The following is a 17809-nucleotide window of genomic DNA, read 5'->3' as shown; positions in this document are numbered from 1 at the left end:
ACCTGCTCTGCTGTGCCACTTAGTTCACTTACCTTATGATCAAAAAGCTTTATAAATGATAATCATATCCTGTTCTTATTCCACATTCTACATGTCCTGTGATAGGTTGTGATTCTTCATTAAAATAGGACACAATTTTTTCTTCCATGTCATTTTCTCCTATTTTCTCATGTTACCTGTTTCACTGTAACTTGAGTTCCATAATAAAGGAGAGGCTAAATGAGCTTGGGTAGTTAGGAGGTGGGTAAATGATGAAGCCCAGCCCCTTATAATGGGCCTTGGTTCCCCCAGGGGAGGTTCCTTGGGGACAGCTAATGTTGGCCTTCAATTGTCTAGAATTTATTTTGTCAGGTTGGACTTCCTCAAGAATACTTTCTCATGAGTAATTACTAGTTTTTCTGAGACAAGCATTCTCTTCTCTTCCATATGGGCATATGTGTCTTCCTATGTGGAGATGTTTTGTTCTACAGCTTAGAAAAGTATTATTTTTTCACTCTTCTAATTGCCAGTGAAGTTAAAGTGTTGCTCCTCACAAACATTTCCCAACCATTTGAATCAGTGTTTCCATTAAGCCCACAGTTAATGTGTATAAAAAAGCACACCATTGCTTTGCATAATTACTCTCTCAATTTTAATAAAACAAAACATTTTCCTCATATGCAGAAAAGCACATTCGTCTCTAAATTTTGATTGTTTACAAGAAATATTTAATCCTATGTGGAGGAGGTTCTTTCTCTGACATTGTACCATGGGTTGACAAGGGCAGCTGCAAGCTTTGTTTGACCTGGGAGACTTGAGAGTAACCGTCATAGTTAGATGAAATGGTGAGGTCCCTGGTAAACAATACCACCAGCTCTTATATTATGGTCATGAGAAAATCCCTATATTTTTGCTTTACCTTATAGAAAGAGTAAAGCTTTGTTGTGAATATCAAGTGAGCTTGCAACTGCCAGGAAATGGTCCTTTTTGTAAGGTGCCTTGCTGCCTTCCAGTTTGAAAGGTACATTATTTCATTTCTGAGTAACAAATTTACATCACATCTGTTTGAATGATCACAATTACATTCCATTGTTCAGGATATTGTGGCAACAGTGAAGGTTAGAAAAGGAAAGCCCAAGTTGTCTTAGAAGGAATTTGAATGAGACTAACATGTCCTAAGCAACTGCTGAGGTCAGGAAATGTTCAGGGCTGTTAGACTTTTAAAAACATGTATTTCCCAACATACCAAGCTACTTGCATTTTGATAGATATATATGTTGCAAAAATTGGGAAAAGTTGGCTATATTTAGAAAAGATGTCTGCATTTTGAATTACAGGTATGGAGTTTGGATTTTCAAATAAAGTAGAATGAGATAACATTGATTCTTGAGTGGGGTCAGGTGGTGAATGAATCAGAACTGTCATTACAGAAGACTGACCAGAAATACATGATCATGTTGGGTTATAAACCTAAATGCACTGTGCTGCTTAGATTGTTATTAAAGTAGATTTTCAAACACACATGCCAGTCTGACTTTTACAGCTGTTCTGCATTGTCACATTTTGCACTTATTTTATGAAATCATGTCCAGTGGTGCTAACATTTTAGATGCCCTGGGGTATGTTGTATTTCTTCATTGAAAGATATCTTGATTTGTTTCTTTAGGTAAGTGATTTCCAGCTCTTTACCTTACCTGCCTCATTGCACCTTGACTTCCATAACCAAGGAGAAGCTAAATAAGCATGGTTACTTAGAAGTTGAGACAAATGAAGAATCCATGCCATGTATAATCATGGGACCTTGCACTCTGAGAGGATTCTCTTCAGGGACTTCTATCTTGGCTTTTATTTTGTGAGGTTGAACTTCCACAGAAATAATTTCTAATAGATAATTGCTAGCTGTTTTGAAAATAGCATTCCCCCCTCTCTTAGTCATCACCAGCATGTGACTAAACAGTATATGATTTTCAGGATGTTTTCAAACTTCTGTCCAGTGTTCAGTTCCATGATGTTGGGATACAGCCTCTGGCAGTCACTACTGGATGGGCATAGTGTCTGAGCAACTAAACTTTTCACTAGAATCAAGTTGAAATAGTACAATCTCTCTTGCAGTGCTTCAGTTTTCTAAAGCTGCCAGAATGCAATATACCAGAAATGAGCTGGCTTTTACAATGGAGACTTATTAGCTCATAATTTGTATTCTTAGGACATGAAAAATGTCTAATTCAAGACATCAACAGGACAATACCTGAACTCTGAAGATGGTTTGCTGACATCTCGGACATCTCTGTCACATGGGAAGGCACATGGCCAGCATCTGTTGGTCCTTCTCTCCTGGGTTTCATCATCCTCAGCTTTTGGATATTCCATTTCTCAGCTTTTCTGGGTGCTTCTCTGAATTTCATTTCTTAGCTTCTGTATTTTTTTTCTCTTATAAAGAACTCAAGTGAGGAGATTAAGACCCAACTTTAATGAGGTGGGTTACATCTCAATTGAACTAACTGAATCAAAGATCCCTCTCATAATAGGTCTACACCCACAGGAATGGATTAAAAGAACATGGCCTCTTCTGGGGTACATAACAATAGCTTCAAATTACCACATGCAGTATAAGGAGAGCAATCTTGAGAAAGGGAAGCATGTGAAGGACATTGATTGAAGGTCATTCCCTTCAAACAATTGTATTATATATGTTTTCAGCTTCTATAGTTGTTGTGGTAGTTTAATTAATACAAGCTACTCTGTGATATGGGAAACTGGAAGACAGTTAAAGCATTTAGTGAACCATAAGTCTTCAGTGGATTGTTGATTCTCTTTTAATTCAGTTGTATATTTATGAAAATTTACCAAAACTTCAAAGTTGAGCTACAAATCTACCCATATTTGAAGATACTTAGAGCTAATTCTTTTAAATATGTTCAAACCAGGGATCAATGAATATGAGGAGGTTTTAAACTGCCATTTATATTATTAAAATAGGCAGAAAAACTTGTTATTGCTCTGAAATCATCAAATGCTATATATTTAATAACAGTTGTAGAAAAGTTATAAACTGAAGATATGTTATAAAGATAGGCTAGAATCCACAGTAATGGAAGACAGTCAAGAAAACTAGAACTAACTTTTCTAATTTTAAAATTGAGTCTACAATACAGAGAAGTGGTGAGGAACTTGCAGTGACTGGGATTTTGTGAAAATAAACAGAAGTAGAATAAATAATAAGAAGACATTGTTTTCACTTTTGTAAATATACAATATTATTTATAAAGCACAGTTGGAAATCCACTAATAAACACCAAGAAACACTTACAATAGTACTTACACACCATAAACTGGTTATTCCCCCATCCTTATTTCTCAATATATCACTGAGTAGAACATAAGTCACCAAGCTTTTCTCCTAGTTTAAGGATTTTGATAATGACCATCATTTCTTTACTAATATTAATGGCACTATGATAAATATGATCATATGTGGATATCATGCTTCTCTCTCTTATTCATGTGGTTGCTGGCAGAATCCTTGTTTCAGCCCTGATACTAGACAATATGTTTATGCAAATATACCACATCCTACAATTGTTGGTTCTTGGAAGCCATGCAATGAATCTCATCTCCCTGGTTCTGCATGATTGCAACTCTATTGTCCAAGTGATGCCAGGGCTACAAGAGGATTCATTCTTATCAGAATCCACAGTCTTCTGTTAAGTCATGATGAAGGCTGGTTGCCATAAAAGGAGTAATGTGTGGGGCAGATAGGGCTAAAACTGGGTTGGGGAAATTCTACAGGTATGATAACTGAGGCAACTGCAAGTTTAATTAGAAAGTGGATGGCTAAGAGCAGCACCAAAAAGTGAATCAGGATCCTTTATCCAGTTTCTAGATATACCCCAGTACACAACCACAACCCCACTTAGTTCACTCTTTGAAGGAGAAATACAGGATTCCCTGAAGAAATAATCTGTGATTCCTACTCAAGAACACACAGCATATATTCCCAAGATGTTCCTCAGGGGGACATCCAGTTATCAGACTAACAGTACCTTGGGAAAAGGAAATACAGAGATGTGAGATCCATTAAGTATAGATTCTGAACTGACAATGATACTAAGCTACAAATACTATCATGATTTCTCTATAAAGGTAAGGATGGCAGAGGTCACTTAACAGGTGGAGTCTTGGCCCAAGTCCATCATGTAGTAAGGTTAGAGTTTCCAAAATTGCACACAAGCCAGAATCATTGTATTTAGTCACTGGCAAATACCCAACATTGTTTCCTTACTATAGCCTAAGTCTCATTGTGGTAATAAAGGCCAAGTAGAAGTTATTGCATTTTTTTGCAATTGATAGATAGTAAAGTAGCCATCATGAATTCTGAGATGAATTGCAGTGGTTAACACCACCATTGGAAAGTCAATGAAGAAGAAATTTATTTTTTCATTATCTCCTCATTTAATGTGCATTTGTGGCCTCTAATAGATAAGATGGATTGTGGCATATGGCAGTGGACTACCATAAACCTAACCAATATGTACTCAACTGGCAGTTTCTGTGCTGCAGATACTACCTTACTCAAATACGCATTTTATCCTTTGGAATAAATCTGTTACAATGAAGAATTTCTTTATAATTGTCATCACAAAAATTATACAAACAAGTTATTTTTATATGGATAGGGAGAAATACAAAGTCACTCTCTTGCCCCTAAGTTATATTAACTCTTCTGCATTCTGTTACAATATAGACTGTAGAGACATCAATCATCTTGCATTTCCATATGACCTCAAAAGGGTGCACAGTATTGATGACATCATGCTAACTGAACCTGATCAATATGTTAAATCAAACCCTACCCCAGATGTAGTGGTTTGGTATAAAGGCTCCAAAAATCATGGGGGATAAACACTTCAAAATTTCAGAGCCCTGCCATGTTGGTAAAGCTTTTAATGTTCCAAAACTCAGGGCATCCTGGACAACTCCTTTATGACACTTAGACTTTCTGTCCATAGAAAAAATGAGGCAGTACTTTGTGAGTTCTAATGGCATTTAGAGGGACAATATTCCAAATAGTAGTAAAAAACTCATCTATCATTGTGAAATATTTGTGTCTCACACTCCCGTTATCCAGTGTAAGAACAGATGAGTAGAAAATGAGGACAAAAATTAAATGAATAATAGGGAGTGGTGTGGGGGGATGGGATGTTTGGAGTGTTCTTTTTTACTTTAATTTTTATCCTTATTTTAATTTTTTTGGAGTAATGAAAATGTTCAAAAATTGTGGTGATGAATGTACCACTATATGATGGTGCTGGGAACAATTGACTGTACACTTTGTGTGATTATATGATATGTAAATATATTTCAATAAAATTGAATTAAAAATTAGCTAAAAAAGAATATATGCCTTCATAAAGGCATAAATTGGCATAAAATCATCATAACACAGAAATACCAAAAGAAAAATTCCTCTATCAGGTAACTGGGAAGGCTGCTAGATTTTCCTAGTGCCAAGAGATGGTGAGGACTTTGTAGGAGTTCCAAATTACCTTGAAATTTGCCCTTGCCCCTTAGGCCATAGAATCTAGTAGATACTATGTGCTGGAGGTATACATGGTAGATGAGGAGGCAGGATGGAGTCTATAAATTCCCAGTAGGAGATTCATGGTTCAAATACCTAAATCTCAATTGAGGGCCACACAACTTTGGAAAGGAAAGGCATGGTAACTGAAATACTGCAATTTGAAATACTGATTTTGGAGTTCTACTAGTTTCTGGAGGGACTGAGAGCTTGATCATTGACAAAGAACTTAATACATGATCTACACTTAGTGCACTGGGTGTTGTCAGACCCACTGTCTTTAATTCATGTGTGCAATGCAGAAATTCCTTGCTATACAGAAGTCATACATCTGAGATTGGGCTCTAAAAGATCTGGAGGGTACAAGTAAGTTATACAGATTAGTGGCTGAAACACCCATGCTACTTACTTCTTTTGCCATTTACTTCTGTGTCTTACCCCCAAACCCCTCCTAAGTCCCCACTTAGAGTTACTTATATCCAGCTGATTGAAGGGAAGGAATGTGGGTCACCTTTCAAGATGCAATAGCATGAGTAGTGGGTGGGAACAAAACATGTAAAGAAATTTTTGCACTGTGGTCCTGGCAGATGTGAGGGGAAAATCTCCAAATGGACAGAGCTTTCCAGAGTCCTTGGCTACTGGCTTTTTACACAGAGATAATTGGCTTGATGCCATCACAATGCTAGGTGCTTAGGCAATTGTTCAAGACCCTGGAATGAGAAAATCAGATATGCAAAAGAAAGGACTTAGGGTAAAAAGGCTGGACAACAGATTCATGGTGGGACAAAATGAAGCTCATCTGTACAAGCACTGACAATTACTCTACCTATGGCTTTTCATTCTCTTTTGAAGTTTTCACTGCCAACACTATCATCTTTGTGTTTAACAGAACATCTTATTTACCAAACTGGGATACCAGATAGTTCAGCCTTGTCTTTGGAATACAAATTATTGTTGAAGATCAACATGGCCTATTGACCATGGAATCCATCAGTCCTGCCTCATAACACATGAAATGGAAACAATTGGCTCAATAGGATGATGGACTGTTTGACTAGAATTCAACTAAGATACTTTGTCAAAAACAATACTGAGATGGACTGGAGTGCTATCTTCATGATGTTACACATACATTGAGTAAATGTCTGTTGTGTTGTGATCTATTCTCAATAGCTAGACTAAGGGAGTCTGGGGAACAAATGGAAGAAGTAGGAATGGCTATTCACAATGCACTTCCAGTGAATGCCTTGGGAAAATTTTGCTTCCTGTCCCTCTAGCCTTAAATTTCTATGGCTATGGTTACTATTCCTGCTTCCATGATTTCCAGTAAGGGTTCAAATGAACCTGAAGCTGTGGCTATTGCCAGGTCCCTTTAGGCTTCCCATGCAGCTGGATAACAGCCTGAGAATGAAGTAGTAGTCTTGGACCAGCTGTAGTTCTGGGCAATGGTGAGGGAAACTAATATGGGTGTTTGAGGAGGAAGCTGATGAAGGTCAATGAGGATCATGGATCAACTGCAACATTAGGGTTGTTACTTCTGTTATCTCCCATGTTAAGTCATTGGTAGAGATTGTCACTGGTAACCTCTAGAAGATAGGTGACATGTTAGTGTTTATGGAGGGCAAGAGCAGATTTCAGCACTGCATGATGGACTCTTCCAAAGTCTCTCATAATATATCTCAAATCCTTTAAGGCTCTCAACTGTGGTTCAGTGAACTCTTCTCTGCAGGCTCCATCCACTTCAACCTAAACACTTCATATGGAATGTTTGCTTTTCACCTTTCACTTTCTGCCCTGGGCTTCAAAGGTGTCACCTCTGACTGTAGGTTAAACTTAAGCAACTTGTTCACATGCAGAATGTTCTTATACCTTCACGTGTTAAATACCTTGCAAAAAACATCAATTAGGAAGAGATGGGACCCTAAAAATACTCTTCCTATGATTTAATGGGAGCTCTTAGAGGCATTTGATTTGTTCTTTGGAAATTTCCCTGTGAGATCAACCCATAAAATTGCCCTGGAAAACACATTCTTATATTTGTGTATCATTATTCTTTCCCAGTTTCACCCTTCCCAACTCCTCCCTCCTTCTCCCTGGATTACATTATATATACAAAAACCTGCACATTTTGCTTGAATCAAGATATTATTTGAAGAGAAACCAAACAACATTAACTGACAACATAATGAACACAACTACTTGATCATAAATTCTCCCACAATTTTAAATTATTTGGCATTTGAATTACAAGTGTATCCAATCTACATAGAATAGTGGCATGTTTGACTCATATCTCTTTATTATCAAAGGCCTATAGACTTTTGGAATGACTTGAAATTTACCAAGGCCTAAGATACCAAACAAAATGTTTGTATACATGAGAAATCATATCAGTACTTTTATGCACTCACATCAGCTTTTCCATCAAAGAAGAAACATCAATATTTCTTGCTGTTACAATTCAGTTATCATCTGTGATGACCATTGTTACTAAAATGATTTCAAGGGGGCATTGAGAAAGGACCCAACAAAATACATAAATTTGATGTATTAGATTTTAGATCTGAATTAAAAGACAATTATGAAACTTTATATATTTCATTTGGAAAAATGATCATCTGGAAGGATAGTGGAAAAGATATAGAGACTCAAGATCACATCATGGATTTTCAATCTAATGCCTTGTTAAACTTGTTAAGATATTTAACCTCACGCTTCTTAAGGAAAACTTTTTTTTTCCATAATAAGCAGAGAAGTTGTGGCACGAAGGCTCTGTTCCTTGGGTTGCTTTTCCAAATATAAATTGACCTGAAAAAAATAAGTTATACTTGAGGAATTATAGGTAATTGTGCAAAAGTGTAAAATCAATGACTATTTTAATGTTTGATGCAAATTTCATTCCTATCCATTGCTCAGATACCCTGAAATCTCATATTAATTGTCTATTTTTAATCCAATTGAAGGAAGTTTTTCTAGAGTAACAGTGTAGCTAATTCTGATCATTGTCATCTGAAGATAAGAAAAAATGGATCCAGAAGAAACTCACAGATCACCCTGGTGGAATAACTTTGTGTACTTTATGCTAAGTAAATTGTACAAATTATTGTTTTGCTTCTAGCTGGTTATCTGTAAAATCAAATATCAACACTTACAGGATAAAAATTAACAAAGCAATGTTTATGTTTATTAATCAAAGATCAAAGAATATATCTAATCAGTTAAATAAAAATTATTTTCACAGTATAGACATAGAACTATTGCTAACAATAAATGTGTCCTAATTCATAAACCACTCTTGAATTTTATGGGCAGAATCTGTTTCCATAATCACTTGGTAAACAGAAACTGTCACTATTATCATTTAATTTTATAATAACACTGTTCCTAGAATTTTCTTCAGAGCCCTCCCAACCTCCTTGTTCCTTAGGCTGTATATAAGAGGATTCAACATAGGGGTGAGGATGGTATAGAAGACAGAGAGAAACTCATCTTGCTTTGAGGTGTGCAAGGATATGGGAATCATGTAGATGAACATGGTTGGAATGAAGTATAAAAACACCACTGTCAGATGGGAAGAACAGGTGATGAGGGCTTTATAACTTGCCTTAGTGGAATGTAAGTGGAGAACACAGAGGAAGATAAAAAAGTAGGATGCTAGAATAAGGCTAAGGGAGATCAGGATGAACACAACTCCAATCACAAACACGACTTTCTCATAAGTTGAAGTGTCCTCAAAGGACAGCTTGAGGACTGCCTCTGGCTCACAGAAGAAATGGTGGACTTCTCTTGATCCACATCTGTGAAAATGCATGGTGTATGTGGTTTGGATCAGGGAATTGAGTGCACCCCCTAACCAAGACACAGTGGCCATCTGTAGGCAAACTTCAGAATTCATAGTGACTACATACCACAAAGGGTTACAAATAGCCACATACCGATCATAGGCCATCAGAGAGCAGAATGCACTCACTGCCTCCAAGGGTGGTGTAGAAATAGACCTGAGTCACACAGCAAATGTAGGAAATATCTGATGTCCCTGAGAAGAAGTTGCTAAGCATCTTGGGGACAGTTGTGGAGATGAGGGAGATGTATATGAGTGAGAGCTAGCTGAGCAGGAAGTACATGGGGCTGTGGAGCTGGGGATCCAGAGAGAGGAGGAGGACCAGGGTGATGTTTCCTGTGATGGCAACAACATAGACGAGGAGAATCGTGCAGATAAGGAAGCCAGCATGTCTCAGTTCTGGGAACAGACCAAGGAGGGTAAAACCCACAACAGAAGTCTCATTTTCTCTTCCCATTTTTTGCATGCTACTGGAGAACAGAGGGAGAAATACATCATATTATCATAGCATGACATATTTATTATGAAAAAAGGTATTGCTGTGACTCTACAGTAAAACCAACTGCCACAACTCTATGCAAAACATAACCAGGAGTAATCACAGAGTTGTGCATTTGTCACCACATTCAATTTAAAAAAAATTTCATTGCTCCACAAAGAAAAATCCCACACCTATGTACCACTGTATTATTGACACTTAGCATTGTTATAGTAACTTTGTTGTGATTTTTGAAAGAATATTACAATATAGAGTCATTGATTGTATACACTGGATGGATTTTACGGTGTGTGAATAAAACTGTTTTTAAAAATCTAACCAGGAACCAGAAGGGAAAGACATTTTAATTAACATTTGACTTCAAAATTAAACATACAGATCAAGTCTGATAAGATAAAAATTACCTGGTTAATTTCTGCATTCATGTATTGAAGCATAACATCAAAATATTGGGTTGTTTGGAAATTAGCATTTATGAGGATGTTTTGGATGAATTTGAAACTCATGGTGCTTTCAATTGCGATGCATAAACACCCAACATACTCCTGTCACATGAAGAGGGACACGAACTTGTTAAACTTCTCAGTGTGTCTCCCACGTGAACATGTTCTATTCTCTTATTTAGAAAAATTTTAGATTTTTTTGGTACTCTAATTTTCTGTGAATTGGAAGGTTTTCTCCATGCACATATTTCCAAACCATCTGAATCTATGTTTGCATTAATTGTATATTTATCACTTAAAAAAAGCTATAGCAATATTCTGTATGAAGTAAAATTGCTCACTCTATTACCATATTAATAAAAATAGATTTCCTTTCTGCAAAGAAATGCATCTAGGAAATACAAAGATTTCTTCTGTTCTCTTTTCTAATTTTAGAGTATTGAAAAAGAATGTCTAATGCTGTGAGATTGAGGTCTCCATAGTTTCATTGGAGGTGGCTCTTTCCCAACTTTTTATCCTGGATTAACCAGAAGAGCCTCTGCAGGTTATTGTATGATCTTGACAATTCATCATTGTAAGAGTCATCCTAGAACACAATGTTGATGTGACTAGCAGCTGACACAGATAATCTAATCTTGTGATCACCAGGATAACTCCATACAACTCTTTATACATGTTTTCTACCTTGTAGAATGACAAGAAAGACAATTGATAGATATTGTGGTCTCAAGGTCAGTTTGCATATGCTTGCCAATTGGTCTTTTCTGGTAAAATCTTATGTATTTCCCAGCACACCTTCCTGCCTTCCCATTTGAAAGGAGCATTGGTTAATTTCTCAATATTAAATTTATGCCAACTCTATTTAACTGAATGCAGCTACTTCAGATTTTGAAGCACATTAAAATAACAGTGAAGGTTAGAAAAGATAAGGCCAAGTTTTCTTAGAAGATATGGGAATGACATCTGACATGTCCTAAGTACTTTCTAGGTCTAGGCAACATCAGCATTGTCAGACTTTAAAAACATGCAGTTCCCATCACCCTGGTTGCTTTACAGTTTGATAGGTTCATAAGTTTCATAAAGGGAGATATGGTGAAAATACCTAGTAAAGGGGTCTGCATCTTGAATGCCATTAAAACAGTTTGGACTTCCAATAAATTAAGGAAAGAGACAAGAGATTCTTTAGTGGATGCCTATGATTAATGAGCAGATCTGTCATTATTCAGACCATCCAGAAAAAAGTGAGCATGTTGGATTAAAAACTAAAAGCAAAAAAACACTTACATGGTTTTAAACTACACTTACAAACAAACCTGAATCCTTCTAATGTATTGCTGCCCTGCTTTATCTCATCATAAACTTACCTTGTGAGAATAAAGTTTTAGAAGTAATATTCATTTCTTGTGCTTATTCTACATTCTAGAAGCCAGGGAGTATGTTGTATTTCTTCATCTAAATAGTCTTGATGTGATTCTTCTGTTAAGCAATTTCTATGTTCTAACTTTAGCTGCTTCATTGCACCTGGAGTTCTGTGACCTAGGGGTGGTAAATGAGCTTGGTGATTTAGGAGGTGACTGAAGAACACAGCCACGAATAATCAGGGGACTTGTTGCCCCCAGAGGGGTCTCCTCAGGGAGTTCTACACTTGACCTTCATTGTACCATTTAATTCATCAGGTTGAAGTTCTGGAAGAATAATTTCTAGTGGATAATTACTGTATTTTGAGAACAGATTTCCTTCCTCTTGCTCATCACCAGCATTTTCTTGTAATTATGATGACTGTAAAGGACATATCCTTGGTGTATCTTCAGATTCTATTCAGTGTTCTCATCCACGCTGTCAGGAAGTCCTTATTTGGTGGGTATAGTGTTAAGATACTAAATGTATCTCCCAAATCAAGTTAAAAGTCAGAGAATCTCCTGCTGCTATTTGGAGAGCAATCTTGACTAACAGAAACATGTGAAGGCCATTGATTGAAGGTCTCCCTTCAAATAGTCATGTGGCTTATCTTAAGCTTTGTAATTGTTTCAATACTGGTTGGGGTAGTTTAATACAAACTACTCTGTCATGATGGAAACAAAATCAGTAAAGCACTGAGCAAACATTCAGTTTTCAGTGGAATAGTGATTATCTTTTAATTCAGTTGTATGTTTAGGAAACTTTACAGAAACTTCAAGTTGAGCCACAAATATATTCAAATGTCAAAATATTTTCAGCTAATACTTTTAAATATTTTTAAACCATGGATTAATATAAACATAAATAAATATGATGTTTCTTAAAATCTTTCTACATCCAAAATTCTCCAGAAGGATCAAATAGATAATAGAAGAAATTAAAATATACTGTTATTGACTTTAAAATTCCCAATGCTTGATATTTTTTAACATGAATAGAAATATTACAAATTGAGCAAATGCCGTCAGAGAAGGCTAGAATACAGAAGAAAGAAAGATATTTGAGAAACATGGGAGACTGACTCTTTAAATTTAAGCACAGTATCTACATTGAACAGTAATTTTTATCTTATATATTACATATTTTCATTTATTTCATACTCAGGAATGCCAATTAAATTATAAATAAAACTTTTTATGAAATTATTAATGAAAATGAGATTTTTACTGAATTTGTTGGGATAATATGTTAAAATATGTAATAATGTATTGTTACTGCAGATAAGACCATTAATGTTCTTAATTTTCTCTTGGGGTCCAAGAAATGCATTAATGCTGTGTTTCAGTTGGAGAGGCTTACTGTTGGTCCTCTTTAAATGTTTTTTTCTTTTGTTTCCTTTAAAACTTTTAAAATTCAATTAAAAACTACCTGAAATTACCTAAAAGCCAAATCTGTTTTTTGAAAAGTTAAAAGTTTCCTTGATCAGTACTAAAACACTGCATTTGAATATATAAGGAACATACATGCTTAGTAAATTCAAGACATAACAATGTCATCATCTTTTAGGGATAACTGCATTTGTTCTGAATATTTTTACAAAGAAAGGGTAAGCTCAGAAGTGGGGGACAGCATAAAAATAATTTCTAATAGAAAGTTGATATTTTAGACCTGTCACAACTATCCATATGGGGTCACAAAGCTAGGTGTGGGGGATCTGAGATAGAAATCACCACATGGATGTGGGGCTTTGAAACAAAGGCAACCTGTGGTCTAGATCTCATGGCAGAATCCTCCAACAATCACCAGTTCATGGTAAGATTACAGGTGAATAGACATATCAGGGTGGCTGTTTGTTTGTCAGAGAAGTACTTAGTGAGTCCCCAAAACACCTCCCTGCAAACACAAGGAATGAAGGAATAGTGAAATATCCTTGTATCCCCTAAGCATTGAGAAAGGATGTCAGTACTGAGAGCCATGCATCTTCACACCAGAAACTATATCAGAGCATGCATGTAGCATTTGGTTTTTACTAAAGGAAGAGATAGTACTACAGAACATAAATACAGAACAGTGAGGTTTTCTCATTTATTTTTTTGTTTTTAATTCCTATTTTCTTACAAATTTGAGAAGTAACAATTAAATCACACCTCAACTGAGTAACCCAATTTACTCATTTTGAAGAAAAAAATACCTGATTTAAAGATGCAACAATGAGGATGCAGAATTTGCACCCAAATTCTTTTGAAATAATAAAAGAAAATTAACCACATAACTACTGTAATAGTATACAATGTTCATTCAGCCTTTCATAAATGCTTGATTATTAGATGATGATCTCCATGTCATATTTTACAAACTTCAAACGAAATATTGTGGAAATGTAAATAAAATTGGGTGTAAAAGTAAAAAAAAAGGAACATAAGTAGATAAGTGAGGGGCCAACTGAAGTGCATCCAATTCTCCTGTTGCCTCATTGGCTTCTCTACAGCCCTAAATTTTGAGCCAATTGTGGACCAGTTAATAAATCACTTCCCTAACATTCACCCAAACAAATCCATTTTCCATTTCAAAAATGACATAAACTTCTCATATTTCCTCCATAGTGGTGGGCTTTTATATTCCTGAGAAGTTCTCTGCCTAATGGCTATATATATCCACTAAAAATTTAGGAATAAAACTATTACACACCTCTTAAGAGCAATAACAATAGAAATGCAACAAAAATTCTTTTGGTTTCAATTAAACCTAGCCCTCCTAAAACAGTTATTGCTCCATTATGCTAATTTAATCATATTAAGAGATTCACTAAAGGTATTAGAGCTGTTATGCTGAATGACAATTGCAACTTATGCCATTCCAATTTAGATTTCTACATATTAAAAAACCATACCTATTACTCACAAGTTAGTGAAATATATATGACCTTTATATTGATGGGAAAAGTCAGCACAAAGCAAACACAAGTTATGACATGAAAATGTTGTTATTTTGAAGTTCATTTTAATCATTTATATTAATTTTTCCCTGTCTTTAAGCTTGGAATAGAATTTTTCTTACTTTTTATACATAGATGAACTGTCATGCACATGCATCTTTGAGACTACTACAGAAAATTTGTCTACCCCTTAACAGAACACATTCTCTGAATCACTCTTCTCAGGGCCCCTACCACCTCCTTGTTTCTCAGGCTGTAGATGACAGGGTTGAGCATAGGGCCAAGGATGGTGTAGAAGACAGCAAAAACCTTGTCCTCTTTTGGAGATTGGAGGGTTCTAGGTCATAGATAGGTGTAAGCAAAGGGTGCATAGTAGAAAGTCACCACAGTGAGGTGGGAACTACATGTTGAATAAGACTTCCTCCCTTCCACTGACTGCATGCGGTGAACAGCAAGGAGAACCCAGCCATAGGAATATGTGATGCCAATGAAAGGAAAGACAATGAAGAGAGCAGTGCTTACAAACACTGTGTACTCATAGACCCAAGTGTCCATGCATGCCAGAGTCAGCATGGCTGGCACATCACAGAAGAAATGATTAATTGCCCTGGATCTGCAATATGGTATGTGGAGTGCATATGCAGTATGGGCACAGGCATTGATAGAGCCCATGACCCAAGATCCTGTTATCAGCACACATATTCTTTTGCTCATAAGAATGGAATAGTGGAGTGGAACACAAATAGCCACATAATGGTCATAGGCCATAGATGTCAAGAGCAGAGCTTCTGCAACTGCTAAAGTCAAGAAGAAACTCTGAACCCCACAGCCAATGAAGGAGATAGACCTGTATCCAAACAGATAACTGAACACCATCTTGGGGACAATGGTTGAGATGTAATTCAGGTCTATGAGGTAGAGTTGACTAAGTAGGAGATACATGGGGGTGTGGAGATGGGGGTCCAAGAGGATGAGGAGAATCATGGAGAAGTTGCCCAACAGGGACATTAGGAAAATGAGAATGATGAGAGTGAAGAGGAAGAGGCCAATTCTTGTTGGTGGAAACAACCCAAATAAGATGAAATCTGTTTTGTCTGCATATAATTCTCCATGGGCCATATATTGATTTATCCTAAAAGAAGAGAGAGACAAGTATATGCAAGGTAAATAAAGAAGAGTAAAATGTATACTTACTGTTTTTATTAAATTTCTATTTTTCATGCAACTACAGATTTTCTGGAAAAGTACACTGCTCCATAACTGAATAATCAAATACTCCTATTTTGAACAAGAAACCTCATTCCACTAGACAAAGATATGTTAAAATGACAAGCATTTACTTCAAAATATTACATAACTAAGAAGTAATAAAAGAAAATATCCATTATCATTTTAAGAATATATATAGGTAATGTTTTCTCCTTCATAAATTCATGTATTGAGGTCAAACATTATACTTAAACAGTCTTGCACATTTGAAATCAGTTTGAATGAATAAATGACTGATCTATTATATTAACAGGTTTAGTTATACAAAGTGGATGAGCTTTTTCCGTATTCAGGATTTTAAAATTTGTTCATTCCCTAGCCATGCATGAGTGACTGCAACCCATTTGCTCATGTTGAGGAGCCAGACATACTTCTTGAGATTACTCTGCCTATCTTTACATCCTAAAAATCACTTATCATTATTTGGCTTTGGCTCATAACTATGTGTTGCCTACTCATCACATTCAAATTCATACACTTGATTTTAGATTCTACCATTATCTTCCCTTTTTAATCTCCTAACTCAGTTGCTTTTTCTTTATAGGAAAGGCTCATCAAGGGGCCCTGTGTGAGGCATGTGCATTTCAGCTCCATTGACACTGCTCAGGTATCCCAAATATGATGGTAAAACATTTTCAATATTTTAATGTTCCTTCCCTCACTTATGTTTTTGTGTGTATATGTATGTGTGTCTGTTTAATTTGTACCAGTCAGAGGTAAATGTGGTAGTTTGATAACACATATTTATTATTTATTACTACTCCATCTGAAAACACATCTAAAATCATGGAAATGGAATAAAATATGTTGTTAGTTATTATCTCAAGAGAAGGAAATGAAAAAGAAGCAAAGAAAATCTTGATGAAGGTTCTCAGTATACTTTAATGGTGGTATTTGAATGGAAGGAGGGTTATTCAATTAAAGGGGAAGAAAATTTCACATCCTAAGAACTCATGAAGGTGGAAATGCTCATTCTGGAGGAATGTTTACCAGTCTATCAACTGTGACATCAATCATCCTGGTTTCCCTGGGACATGGGACTTTCAGTTTTAAAACTGTTTAAAGTCTTAACAGTTTTAACTAACCAAACTGGGAAGGGCCATTTACCATATTACTGAAATATTCTAGATACAGTAATTAGAAGACTTTTGTGGAAGCCTCTACCATGAAAGAGAGAAATCCAAACACACTCACACAGTAAAAACTGACTGAGAAGAAAAAGAGAAATATGGAAACAAAAATATTTTTAAAATAAAAAAAGTCTTAAGACATATAAAGAGATATTAAATCCACAAAATAAATATATATTTCACAAAAGCAGCACCAGAGAACAAGAAAGTACTCTTGAAAATTAAAATATAGAGCAGATATAAATTATTGAATCAATGATTTGAAAGTATGATTCTACATGAAAGTAAAATAAAATTTAGAGAGATAAAAAATAGAAAAATTAGAAAAATAAATAAACCAATGCAGGAGTACAAAGAGATGATTAGGGTAGTTCCCAAAATGAATAGAATACATAAGGACATGAAATTGTCAAATTATTTCCAAGAATTAATAATATGAGCCAACATTAAAACAATATACAAATAATCCAACAATATGAATGGGACTACTTTATTAAAAGGATTTTTCCTTGGAAATTCCAAATGCCTTCCCAAAAACAAAATATTTGAAATTCAAAATATCAGGTATAAACTGAATATAATGAAATAAAAATAATAATTTAGTCATATTTAAAAGTAATCAAATGTCAAGTTTCACAATAATATATTTTAACATATTAACAAAATCTAGGAGACAAGCAGAGCTGTGACACTCCCACCCATGCTCACTCTCACACAAACCAAGTGGAACAAAACTG

The 17809-nt window shown here is 35.6% G+C and overlaps 2 pseudogenes; both read right to left on the bottom strand.

The window, feature by feature from the left end:
- Window positions 1-8924: 8924 nt before the first annotated feature.
- On the bottom strand, window positions 8925-9855 carry LOC119524749 (annotated as a pseudogene).
- A 5001-nt stretch (window positions 9856-14856) lies between these two features.
- On the bottom strand, window positions 14857-15785 carry LOC119524748 (annotated as a pseudogene).
- Window positions 15786-17809: the final 2024 nt, after the last annotated feature.

The sequence above is a fragment of the Choloepus didactylus genome, assembly GCF_015220235.1.
Source record: "Choloepus didactylus isolate mChoDid1 chromosome 11 unlocalized genomic scaffold, mChoDid1.pri SUPER_11_unloc7, whole genome shotgun sequence".
NCBI classification, from domain to species: domain Eukaryota; kingdom Metazoa; phylum Chordata; class Mammalia; order Pilosa; family Megalonychidae; genus Choloepus; species Choloepus didactylus.
This window is presented reverse-complemented; position numbering and strand designations above follow the sequence as displayed.